We start from the raw sequence: 14316 nt of genomic DNA on the forward strand, positions 1-14316 counted from the left end.
TAAGCAAATATATTTTTATTCCTGTCCTGTTATATGTTATATGTCTTATATATTTTCTTATTTCATTTAGACCTTTTGCAAAGGAGATAAATAGGTTTCTTAGAAGTTTTAGGAGTTCAAGCTTATGACCTCCAAGCTTTTACAAGAGAAAAAAAAAGGTTGCCTATTAAAATATTAGGAAGAGTACTCCAATTTAAAGGATGTTATTATTTGTACTGGAGTTGTAATGGAACTATGCCACACCGACTTAGAGAACAGGGCCAAACACTGCTCTCACTTACAGCAGTTTAAATCCTTAGAGGCCTTTATTACTAGGAAAATGGAGTAAGATTTCAGTAAAATCAATTTTTAAAAGCACTAGAGTTTGCTGTTGACCTCAGTTACAGCAATCTCTGCAGCTTTGCAAAAACATGCTCTCTCTCTTAAAACTGACTGACGCCATTGATGAATTGTGCTGTAAAATTTACTGTTTCAATCCCTTAACACACGGAAGCTGCTGCTTATGTTTCTGAACAATGAAGCAGCCTGTGAAAAGAAAGAATATTTCAAGTAAGTGAGCAGTCTTTCCAAACTAGCTGCAGAAATGCATGCACAGGAATACAGGCATCTTGCTCTTCTGGCTTACATGTCTCCTCAACTCCTTTAGCACTAGATTAACCTGCAGCAACACCAGAAATTTCAAAGGATGGCATAGTCTTCAAGGTAGCACCGAACTGAAATGTGCCCAGCTCTACACCCTCACAAACTATTAAGCAAGCAAAAACCCCCAAACCACAGAATAAATTGATTCATTCTGGTGCAACTGAAGATTAAATTACTATCTTGCTGAGCAATGGTCTTAATTATGTACCTGTTATTTCTCTTGTTTTATACGTAGTGGTTTAGTGCTTTGGAGTTTTAATTGTGGACATTTTATCATTGTTATTATTACTACATAATGGGATCCTTGCCCATGACTATAGCATCAAGTATATCTCAATAATTCAGGCAAGAACTATTTCATGCTTTCAAACTTTCCTTTTTCTGTGCACACTCAGAGGCTTTTGGACTTTTTGACTGATACAGACTGAAATAAACCTGGGATTCATGGCTTTATAATGAGGTAATATTATTTACATTCACTCTTTTTTCTCCATAAAGGATTGTTCTTGGTGGCACCTCATTTACTTCACACCACAAGAGCGAGCAGCAATATGCAACTATCTTACCCAGTACACACGTATCAATAATGCATAACCAAACTTCCAAAGTCTTTCTATTTTTTACGATGTCTCTGTTTGCCACCAGATCATCATGTGCACTCTGACCCTGCACACTTGACACATTTTAATAGACAGAAGGAACAAAACTATCAGTTCTCCCTGGCACCATCTGGGGTTCTTTTAACAGTTACGTTCTTCCTAGCTGCTTAAAGCTCAATTCAGCTTTTATATATATATATATTTTATTTTTTTTTTAATTTTTTTTTTTTTTCCCCACAGCATCTCCCCGAGCTTCTTCACTTGTCTTCAGGTTTCTTCACAACACCACCTTTCAAGCCTTTACCTTTGTCACGCTCTCCAGAAAGTGCTGCTGTAAAGCTCAGGAGAGGGTTTTTTTCCCCTTGCTATTCTCACTCTGCTTCGAGTGCACTGCAATTACAACAGGATATGAACTATCCTCCACTGTTATAGATGTGTTCAATTTTCTCTCTGTTAGTAGAAGTCTTTTCCCATCACTTTGGTCTGACAAACGTGACATTCACACATTGATTGTATATGTCTGCTTTACACAGCATAGCTAATGACTTTCCCTTATCCTGACTTGAATTTTAGATTAGTTTTTCTACTGCTGAGTATTCCTTTCCATCAATAATTACAGAACAATTATCTCATTTGTGATTTTTTTCCCCCAAATGCTGAACAAATCCATGAATCTTATGGTATATGATGCAGTGAATGTAAGATTTAAAACTAATACTTCATTCTAGAGGCTTGCCTCACTGTGTCTATCAGCCAGCAGACACCACAATGACTTCTGCAGGGCTGCGTATTCTCAAAAGGGAATACAGTTCACCTTATGCATTGCCAAATACTAAGCTTTTTCTGAAAGTAGTTATGTGGTTCTGTGACACTAAATGTTACAAAATTTGAGACTTAATCTTAAAAACCAAGATGGAAAATGGATTTCTACCATAAAACCTTGTCACTGTCTCACCTGATTCTTCCATCACTCACCCTAATACAAAATGCTTTCTAAATCACACTGTTTTCTAGAAGTAAAGGCCAATCATATCACAGAAGATTTCCCTTTTTATCCCATGAGGATCTCAAACATCATCTCTTTGCCAGCTTCTATTTTGGGCAGTGAATCATAGGTGTCATTTACTGTATCACACAGCTCTTCATTTTGGACTTTCCATTTTGAGTGTAAACATCAAGTCTCACTTGAACTCACTTGTGCATTTCTGCCTTTTTAAATTAATTTTTTATAGGCTCTGAAATGAAAAAGAAAACAGTAGTACTACCAATCCGACTTCAGTTATCAAAGAAAGATGGGATGGAAAGTTCTTTTTCCTGATATGTAGACTTCTCTCCTTTCCACATGCTGATAAACTATCCTAATTTCTTCCCACTAAAGAATACTGTGAGGTCCTGAACATTAAGGGATGCAAAGCTGTGTTTTACCCATTTGTGTCATTTCTGGACCACATCCTCCTTAGCCCGAACAGATAATCTGATTTAGGAAATGTATATGCGTAAACAAATTTGTGATAAAAAGTGAAATCTCTTGGGTTTGTATCTGATTGGAAAAACTCTAACTAAAGAGTACCTAGTGTGGATATTTTCCAAGAAATGCAATATTTAAAGTTTTTGCTGAAGAAGCATATGATGTCAAATTCAAGGCATGTGATGTCAAATTTAAGGTATGTGATGTCAAATTTGAGGCCAGGAGTATAGTACAACCTTACAGTTTCAAACTCAGGAGACATGTTGGTGGTTTTGACTGTCAGTTTCTATATTTCAGAAGCCTTGTGGGTTTGCTTAACATATCTTTCAGTGCATTAAATTTTATGTGCATTCAAATAAAAGTAGATTATTAATGAGAATATACAAATCCCCACCACTCCCCAGTACTCCTGAAATTCAAAAGAAGGATCTACTGAATCTACTAAAAGTTAGTTCATTTTCCTCTTTTTTACAAACTGGAGATGAGAAAATCTGAGTTGTCTGTGCATTTTTTTCTGTATTTGAACAAAAATTTACCCAATGAAAGACTGAGGCAACGGTAATTCATTGGACATTTTTCTACTTTGTGGTTAATAGAAAAATGAGTATAGTGACAACATGACAGAAGTTTCTCTTTGTGTAACATGAATAGAGGTTAAGAGATATGACTGAAAGGAATCAGGGCCTTTGTCTCTCAACATGTATCTCTCAACTGTAGTCTTTGTAAGGTATCTTTTAAGGTAACCATTTCAATATTTAGGAGGAAACTTACTCCCCAAAAGCATTTCCTGGGTCAAAAAGATGAATGTGACTCCATCAGAAACAAGGAAGGGGTTACAAATCCACTACAAAAGTTAAGGGCATGTTGGAATGAGGAAGGCTTAAATTATGTCTCCCATGAAAAATGACTATATGTCATATTTATCTCCAGCAGAAGTTGTAGAGTTATACAAACATCTATATGTTGCTTCTGTGTCTCACTCAGTTTTATTGCAGATCAATCATGGAACGGTCTTCATGTATAAATATATTCCTTCCAGTGCTTTAGATATAGATTTTTCCATTATTATTTTTCAATTCCTTCTTGTGCTACCTTTATATAGTCCTTGTCCTTTTCACTGTGCTCCCAGGAATTAAATTGGTGCTGTCAGTTTTCCTTATTTCACAGAAAGGAATAACTGCCTTTCATAACATTTTTATCATTTCACCACCTCTCCTCATCAACACATCCTTACATGTACAAACATGAATATAAACAGCATACACAATTACCCTGGGTTTTTTTTGTTGTTGTTGGTTTTTTTTTTTCATTATAGCAGTGCTTGGAGATACCAGCTAAGAACTATAAGAATTGTGATATATAACAATACAGTCCTCGGCAATAAAGTCCTTGGTATCAACCCAATAAGATATGCAAGGTGTAGATAAGAAATTAAAGAGAAACAAAACCACCAGCATTTGTTCATTGCTACTATGCAGATAGAAACTAGGTTTGTAAAAATCCGTTCTCTGCCAAAAGTGGTCCAAACCATTACTAGGGCTTTCACCCTTACTGAGAACAACCCTAAGCATTTAAAACACTAGTTAATCTCAGGAACTCAAGTCAGGAACATTTCAGAGGAAAAAAAAAAAAAAAAGTTAGCATAGGCAATATCAAAAGGGAAGGATAGCACTTCGATAATGTCTCTGAACAAAGAAATAAAGATTTTCATCATTAGCTAGCTTTGATAGCTATCTATAGCAAGGTTCTGCAAGGTTCTTCATTTAAACAGGGGAGGACTTGGGGAGATGGTACTACTGCCTCAGTAGTGAATATCACCTTTCAGGTGATGACTACCAATCAAAGAAATCAAGCTTTGGAATTTTGGTTAGAAATGATCCTATTTGTAGCTAAGCTATCACTATTCTAAGGAGGGCAATAAGAGGAAAAAACAGCTTGATGTACAAGAGATTTTTACTGCTTACTATGAACTGATGTCTTGCACTAGCAAATAACATTTGCAGCTATTGGCAGAACTGAAAATACTTGCAAAAGTAGATTTGCAAGAAAGATTGAATATGGAACTGGCTGTTCCTGTGCTATTATTCAATTCATTCTGTTGCTTCTTTTACATAACCTTAAATGTTTTCTGAAAATCACGAGGTCTCATCCAATACGATATTTAAAGATCACATTTGGGGAGCCAGTTCTCCCCATAATCGCATCAGTTTTGCAAGGCCCCTGTGTAAGGCTGCCTGAAACAGAGTGACCCAGGAAGGTTGCCGGGCTGGGCACCTCAGCAGCCTGAAAAGCCTGTTAATTCTTCCAACAGCCACGAGGAGGCCAGGAAGAGTGCTCAGACAATGATGTGCTTGCTGTGGGTGCTGGCACATGTTTAGGAACAACGTGTCTGGTTTTAACAGGTCCACATGAGCAATCCTTCAAGTCTGCTATGCGCACACCAGGCTCCCTTATCCATCACAGCACCCAAGCTGCCTTAGGAAAAACAGTGCAAAGCTTAAGATAATATTCCATTTAAACACTACAAAAATAAGGACCTATGCTGCGGGACACTGTGCATGGGATTTTTATGTAACTCTGAGCTTTGAGATGCAGCAGCTAAGGACTTGAAAAGCATGATTTAGAAAAATTTTGTAACACAGTAGAATTGTTCTGAAAAAGAACAGGAAAGAGCCCTCGCTGAAAAAGAAAGTCCAAGAGAAATGCATTCAGAGAAATTAAGAAGCAAAAAAAGAGGGGAAGGAAACGGAATAACAAACTGAAACAACAGGTATAGGACTCTTTCTGTTGGTACTGCTGCATCTTCCCTGTTCACTTTTTGGTGGGTCACTTCAGCTGTCATTTTTGCATGAGAAGCTGTAAGAAAACTAGCCAGTTTAGTAAATCCTGGGCAAACTAGTGTCATACAGAAATCATCTGTCCTGGAAAAATTAACAAATGTACTTTTAATGGTGAAATGTGAGTAAGTCAGGTAGATTTCATGGCTGTAGCAAAAAGGACTAGAATTTCAGCCAGCCATTACAACTCAAATCCATCAGAAAGCAGCCAGCTAACTCTGAGAAGACAGCCCTGGTCTGTTGACATCCATTTTTCAGAGAACTAACCACCTGTGTCTCCATCTAGTTTGCACTATTGAATACTAGTCAAGGTTACAGAGGTAACATCCAAAGAAACCTGTACTGGGAGGCCCTGTGACCATTTGTGCAGTCCTCTACCCTCCAGTCCCATCAACTGGTCTGCCTGTAACAGTATTGGAGGTTGCAGCTAAACCTGACCCTGTGTTTCTCTGTAGGCCACTGAGAACTGGGGACATGGCTGAGGGATGTCCTCCAGTCCCAAGCATGTGAGATGCTCCACAGTAGCATACAGTTGGGCTTCAAGATGGCCAGACATCTGAGGTGAGCCCATAGTCTTCCTAAGCACGTTAGTCTTTAATAACAAATCCTTCATCTGCATTTCTGCTATTCATGAGCAGCACACGTACTTGTTAGGGAAGGGCATACCTAAAAGTAAACCTCCCTGACAGGACACCTTGTGGGGCTGTGGAGTTGCCAAATCTTTTTCATGCTACTGCTTCTGCACAGTTTCAAAAAGTCTTTTAATGGACAACTTGAGAAAACAAGGACAAGCATCTACAGACAATCTCAGACTACACAAATTCATTGAATGAATGCCATACTGAGTAAATACCTCAACTGTTTACCTTGAGAAGATAAAAATCAGATGAAACTCCTGAGGTTTTTGGCAGATGGAACAATTTTCCCCACAAGGAATGGGTACAGTAAGTATGAACATGTATTCCTGAAATGCAACAAAGGTAGTCAATTAATTTTGGAAAGTCAGTATCAATTTCTGAACTTCCATTGAGATACCATAAATAATGCTTTGCGAGCTTATTAATTTAATGGCTCTGATATTCATTCTGTTTCATCATGTGTTTCCTAAGCTTTTATTCATTTTGATTTGTTTTTTCCTCCTCAAATATTATTTTAAATAGCTTTCATGAGATTGCTGCATAATAAGTGTACCCTTTTGTTCTTGTTCAAGGGAGCTCAGCAAAAGCATGACAAATAATAAAGCTGATAAAAGGATACATGAAACACATACCAAAAGCCAGGAGGTTTATTCTGATATCAGCACAATTTAACTTCAAGCCAAGACATGAATCTCATCAGGTAGCCTCTTACAAAGCTGTTGGGCAATGGATTCAATCCAGCATCAGAACCCAGGAAGTAGTGGAATTCTGTTTTTACCCTCATCAACCCCTACTAACTGTAAATGTGCTATACAGTAATATGTTATTTAGCCATCCAGCTCAGAAAGGTAAGAGCGCTTTTTCATGGTTTTCAGCTTTGCTGGCTGAGCTAGAATTAAAATTAGTTGTTAACAAGAAAACAGAATGCGTAATGATCATGGTAGAGTCTCAAATAAGTTATGACATTTATGCTCACGCACCTCTGTTTTGGAGAGTGAATGTGACTGAACAAGGCAATTATCTTTAATTAGGGGGGACTAGGGTCATTCCATTAATTATGTCCATCACAGCTAGTTAACAATATTGATTAACAAGATAATAAGCAGAATAAGCCATTCATCCCTGAATGGGGTTTTTATAGATTTTGTAGTGAATTCCTACAACGTATTTGAAAAAGGAAAATAACAGAATTGGAGGTGCCATAATTCCAACAAAGCAGGATTTCAAAAAGGCTATGCTGAAAAACATTCCTGAATCAATCTGCTTTTGTTAATATGGAATAATTATTGAGCTAAATAAACATACAAGATCATTCCTAAGTGTGCCTGACATAAACAGGGAAAACACTCTTTGATCTTTGAAGCAAAGGGATCCCAGGCCCAAACTTTTCTGGGCTGAAGACAAAGATGAATTAAAATCTGATTGACTGCAAATGATTAAAAAGAATGCATCTTTGCCACAAGGAGTCCTGAACTAACATGGAAATGGTTGTCTAAGAATGTCTCAAAAACAGTCAGTGAAATCAAATTATGAATTATTTTTTCTTTGAGATATGATGAAAGAGAAATACAAACATACATATACCCTCTCTCTCACATACACACACAGTTGCTACTCCACATGTTTTGCAATAGGCAAACTCTCAATCTACTTCTAAAGATGTACTACTCTTTTCAAAATAAAAGTCATGCTTTTCCTGCCTTTTTTTTTTTTTTTTTTTTTCTGTTATCTTTTACACATACATACATATATACTCTCACAACATAGTGATTGATCCCCAAGTTTGGTGGCAAACAACCAAGTGGATATCAAACATACATGGAGCTTCTGAAGCCCTGGAGCCAAACTGCAAATTGGAAACGCACTCCTGGTTACTCCATCAACAAAAGAGATCCTTGATGTGCGATTCCACTCATCATCCCTCTTAAGCCATTATCAGACAGCTGAGACGAGACAACAATGAATGAGCATGTGCCTGATTGTTAGCATGTCAGACATACATTATTAAAAACAGTAGGGGCAAGAAGAAAGATGAGAGGGAAGGCATTTGCTTCTTTGTTCAGATGTTTGATAGCTTATTTGGGAAGAAAAGAGTTCTAGGATGCACTGACATAGATATAAGGACTTGATGCAATTAAGGTATCCAAACCTTCTCTGTGTATTTTGGATAATGAAGTTTTCAAGTATGTTCCATTTTATATTAAAGGAATACATATGTTAAACACCTCTGATTTAGAAAGACACCATCCTGCCTGGAAGAATTGTTCCTGTATCTTAATATTACATTTTTTTAATATTGTTTTGAGCCAAGCAACAATCCCACAATTAACACAAATGCAAACTTATTCTCACCCTGTCTATATATACAAGTTATTGGTCATGTTCAAAATCATCCTCTCATATGTGCTACTTTAAAAAAGGAACACAAAGTGTGGTAGTTTTTAGGATATAAAGCAATCAGCAATTGTTAACAATAATATTTAAATGATACTCTTAACGAAAACATTCAAGAGGCATTTAAGTACATTGTTCACAGCAAAAATAAAGCTATAGTTGGGCTGATAATAACTACTGTCCTAATTTAACAAAGAATTAGACCCTCTCAGAACACCTGCTTCAGACAAGAGATGTAACAGAACAAATACTAATGGGGGAAAAAATCTTCCCTACTGGAAATACACAACTTTTTTTTCTTTTTTTTTTTTTTTTTTCCTCCCATAATCTGTTTGCTTAGTAGACTCAGATTCTTTAGGGAAGTTTAGGTTACCAAAACACGTGTTTTATGTGTAAATGTAAAAGAACAAATCACATGACCAAGAAAGAGATGTGCAACCTTATAGCAAAGTAATCTTGTAAAGCATTTTATATGGACTGTCAGAAAAAGATCAGAACTCACTTCTGTCAAACATCGATACTGTTGTGTACCAATGCTGCAAGTCCAGGTTTAGCAGTAAGTTTCCCAGCATAGCAATTCCTTACTTATAAATGTAAACTTCCCTAAAAATTCAGTAAAATATGGGCTTTTACACATATGTTGGACTATGTGCTTTTTGTAAGCACCTTAACAAAGAAATGACATTTCTTTAAGTTGGGTGCTCTTGATAGTGCTGAAAAGTTTGCAAATGCCTCTGATCAAAGCATCTGAGAAGGTTCCAGAAAAGATACTCTCTAGAGATGCCGCTTGATAAACACAATGCAACAAATGAGAGTATCTAAATTGAACAACAGTGCTATTTACCTTACAATGTGTATATTTTATTATCCAACTGTATGTGAATCAAATGTGTTTACATGTAACATAAATCATCACATATCTTTGGCTTCGTAATAAAAACACAAAAAGCAAAAATACAGATGCTTTCAAAACTATAAGAAGTTTAAAAGATACCGTCCCAGAGTTACTTTAGTGGAATGACTCTTGATGTTATCAAAAGGCTACTGCTGAGACTAGGTATCCATTTACCCCAAAACTTAAGCTCATAATAGAAAGCAGTTTCACCAGTGAAGAACTGTGATCAGAGGAACAGTGATCTCTTCGATGACTCCTGTGTGCATTAGATGAGACTAGAGAGAATGTCATGAGGATTATGGGTGGTAGATGAAAAAGGGGAAATGTTGCCAGAACATTAGGAACTTTTGGAACAAATCTAAGAGTTAATTGTAAAACTTGATTAAACCATGCTATTGTTTAGGATCTTAATGCTTTCAATATTAAAAAGCAAAACTTTTTTTCTTTTTTTCTTTTTTTTTTTTTTGCTAAGCACAGAAAAAGTTTCTAACTAGATTACTTGCATGCCACAAGATATAAACTACAGTGAAACCACAGTGTTCTTAAATTCACAGGAGATCCCCCCTTCTTTGAATTTCCTGGGGCTGAATACTCGTGTTGACTTCTGTGGTTGAAACCCGTAATGTGTCTCCCTTTTTATTCGCTTATTTCTCCATCTTTGCATGCTTTTGAAATAATCTTTCTCTACTAAACCCCTGCATTCTCGTAGCTACAAAGTCTTTCATGTTTCTGTCAACAGAAAAAAGCTTTGAACAGGATCAAGTATAATTACATCAAGCTTTTTATTGTTATCACTATTTATATTTATTAAGGGACAGCAGACTTTGTAAGACACTTTCTTTTTAAATAGAGGTGGTACATTATATTGTAGCTATATGTCACAGGCAATTCTATTTCTGTCCACATTGCAGCTGTCCTGTAAAACATCAGATTTATAGAAATGAATGGAATTTCATCCTTTAGTTCTGTTCAACAAGGACTATGGTTTTGACTGAAAAGTTGTGGCTCAGGAAGTACGCCTGCATCCAAAAAAAGAACATTTGTGCTTTCAGTTTTATTTGCAGATATGACAGAACCCATGATCTGTGAAGGAAGTCTATAAGCTTTGTAGTGTGAGTGCATGAAACTCAGTGCATTCCTGTGCCAAGAGGCAGGTCTCCGCATCTGTGAAAATTTAGCTCTAAAATCCAAAGAGGAATCAGAAGCAAAACAAAAAATAAGATATTAAATAAATTCTGGAGTGTGCCAGCCCTACTACTTGTCTCATGATACTTCTTCATAGATTAAGTAATAAGCATCTTGTTAGGTGAGTGCTTATCTGCAGTTGCCAGGCTCCTTAGCTTTCGGTTATCAGGTCCTCTGCTTCTTCTGCCTCTCCTTCCTGCTCCTGCATCATCCCTCCCGTGCTGCTGAGTGGCTGTGGCAATCCACAAACAATACTGGCAGGTAACAAACTACAAACTGCACCATTCTACACCGATTCTCCTAAGCTGTTTCCTGGTAGAATAGCAGTACTAAACTGTACTAACCTCTACATGCTAAAGCAGTGTTTGTCATATTTGCTTCTGACTGCTGATGTACTGTTTGATTGTTTACATCTCTGTTTAATTTGATTGCAATAGAAAAAAACTTTGTCAGGTGTAGGAGTTGGCTGCCTTAAGCAAATGACACAGCTAGGCAGTCCCAATTCAAAGCAAATCACTATTACTGCAATGTCAATCCCCTTAGTAGGGCCTGAAGTGTAAAGGTGGTTATATGGAAAAAGAACTGATATACGTTGACTAACACTGAGGTCAATGCACTCAGCTTGCGAAGCTGCAAAACTTATCTTCATTAGGTCCCAGAAACAGGACCATGTTGGCACTATCTGAAGTAGCAGGACCATAAGAGAATTTTCTTGGGAAATAAGGCTGCACTGAGCCAGCAGGATTCTGAGGTTCTTCATAGTACCAGAAAAAGCAGGAGTTGCTTGACAAGCTTTGTGGATGCTGCCACAAGTTTAAAGGATGTGACTGTAAGCAACCAGATAATCAAGGCTGACTCAAATACGAACCTGAGGTCCTGGACCAGGGCTATCCCAAGGCAGCACATGGTTTGGGGGCTCCAAGAACTACAGCAGACGTTCTCCTCATTCTTTGCTCTACATCACCACTAAAGGAAGTAAGTGATTCTGGTATTCTGAAATGTGGTCATAAAGTGGGGCATCCTTTATCTAGGAATAGCTGTAAATGTAACGATAATGAGGGATATGCTACTTCACATTGATTGAAGTCACAATTCACTGTTAAAATTGAAGTCTCTTGCCTACAACTATTTTTGCCAGTGTGTCCAAGCCAATTGCCATCAGCAGCAACCCAAGGAATGACATTACATGTACATTAGAATACAGACATGGTTTGTGGGACATAATGACCACATTTAGAAGAAGATTCACATGCTTTATTCTCCCAGCTCTTTCAAACAGGCAAAAGCTCAGATACCAAGAGTCTCTAAGGGAACTGCCATTTGTTTTTGTCACTGTTCATCAGCAACATGACAGAATGCAGCAAAATTGACAAGTATGACAGAATATTCTGAGTGTAATATTTAGATAATGCATACTGCTTTTCAAAGAAATTGGTAGCTATATTTTTAATTAAACAGAGCCTAAATAATTTTTCACCTTCTAAATACTAATCAGGGCAGTTTCAGTATTTTCATAAACATGCTGATCACATTTTTGTCTATTTAAAGCTGCATTTATTGCTCTATGCAGAACACTGGAAAACAATTGTGCTTTCCTTCCTGGTTTACACAGATGAACAAGGTACCTGTGTAACTAGGTTGAGTCACAGTAAAGTCATGACCCTTGTCAACACAGTGAAGCCAAACATCTCCCACCAGTATTGTGCAGCAATGAGTAAGAGAATGATCCTCATTTGCTTTTCTACACCTTGGGTTAGATCACACACGGAAGCCAAATAAAGGCAGCATACTCCATACCCAGTTAGCGCATTTAATCACTCAAATGCACGTTTGCATTGATCCCAGGAAGACTATATACCTTATGCCATGGCTCACAATTACATTAGCAATTGCCAAAAGACAAATGAGAAAACACATATGCTTGGGAGTTATATAGGTAGTTATGTCACATATTTTACATGTTGCAGCTGGAGTATGCAATAAAGCCACCAAATTTGTTATTACCTCTGACTTCTTCATACCATTCTTAGAGGAATGAGAAGTGTTAAGGATCTTTCTTGTCCCAAAATATCCTTAACCAAAATTATACCAAGAAGGAAAACTATGAAGGATCAAAATATCAGCTTGCTCTGAGGAAGAGATATTGAACACTTTTTACATGTTACGATTCCTCATTTCTTTAAAGAACATTTACAAGATTTCCTCTTCTTTGGACAATTGCAAGGCTTGCTTCTTCACAAAAACATGGTGACACCTGTAGCTTCTGCCAAGACATCATCTGCATCAGTCCACCCAGCCTTGCAATTCTTAATCTTCTCTTATCTATCATTCTGAGTAACCATTTCAGAGTTTTCTAGGACTGTGTACAGTATTGAAAACATCACAAGTCTTTAGTCACATTTCCAAAACTTCTACATGCTACTTAGATATTTTTAAAATTACCATAAATTGAAGTGGGAGCTTGGAACATCTGTCTTTGGGTTTTTTACACACTGGAAATGTGTAGATGAGTTTTCAGTCTTTTTTTCCAGCAAGAATTTTTTAAAACTAATTTTACTTCAAGAATTTAAATAAAAAATACAAAAACAACTTAGAATTAAAGAGGAAAGTATAAATAGCGTATTTTGATCATCCATGTTGTTCAGTCAGAAAAGCATCAGCCATGTAAGATGCAAACAATGCCTCTTCAGCAGTGCTATGTTCTCTGTGAATCAAAATGAACCCATTTGAAAAGGTTATCAGAATGTCATTTAATTAGTATTACTGATACCACAGACCAGCACTATCACACACAAGTCATGTAGTTTAGAAGAATAATGATCTAATAGTGCTGATGAAAGGTTCACAAGACAACAAGTTTAAGTCGCCCAGAGCTGGTCAATAACTGTGATTTCACAGCACAAAAACTTTTGCCAATGTCAAGACACTTTGGGCAGAAGAACAAGATGAGGTCCACATTCCCATAGTGGCAATGTTCGTTATTCTGTGATAGTCAATATAAAGCTAACTTTTAGTTACACAATAGTATCTTGATGAAGATCTGCAAAGGCTTTTTAGGATGTTATGACTCATTTAAATCAAAAGAGCTTCTGCTCAGGTGGATCCAAGTGACAGCTGGTAGGGACTTCACAGGCATGATTTAAATTAAATTAAATAAATTTAAATACATTTTGTAATGCAGTAGAATTGTTCTGAGCAGAAATGAACCATCACTAAAAAACTGAAGTCCAAGAGAAACTTGTTCAGAGAAAAGGAGAAGCAAAAAGAAAGAGGAAAGAGAAATTAAATAATGGACTAAACAACAGGAGTGGGACTCTCAAGTGTAATGTTTCATGATAGATTAGTCAAAGGATTCTCACAGAAATGTTTCAAAACTCATTCTTAAGCAGGCAGTACCATCAATACTCCTAAATGATAAGTTTGAATCACTATATGTCTTTCTTCTTTTTTATCTCCTGTTGCCTGCAGTAAGTTAGGTGTGGACACTTCTTGCTATCCTGACTGAAATTACTCCACATTTGATATGGTTTCTTATCCATAGGTCAAATTTATGAACTTGAGCTGGCATTTTCAAATAAATCCAAGAATAAACATCTAATTCCTCATGGGACTTTTCAAGGAAACTTCAGTATATGATCTTTCAAAACCACTGAGTATA

This window comes from Nesoenas mayeri, assembly GCF_963082525.1.
Source record: "Nesoenas mayeri genome assembly, chromosome: 1".
NCBI lineage: Eukaryota > Metazoa > Chordata > Aves > Columbiformes > Columbidae > Nesoenas > Nesoenas mayeri.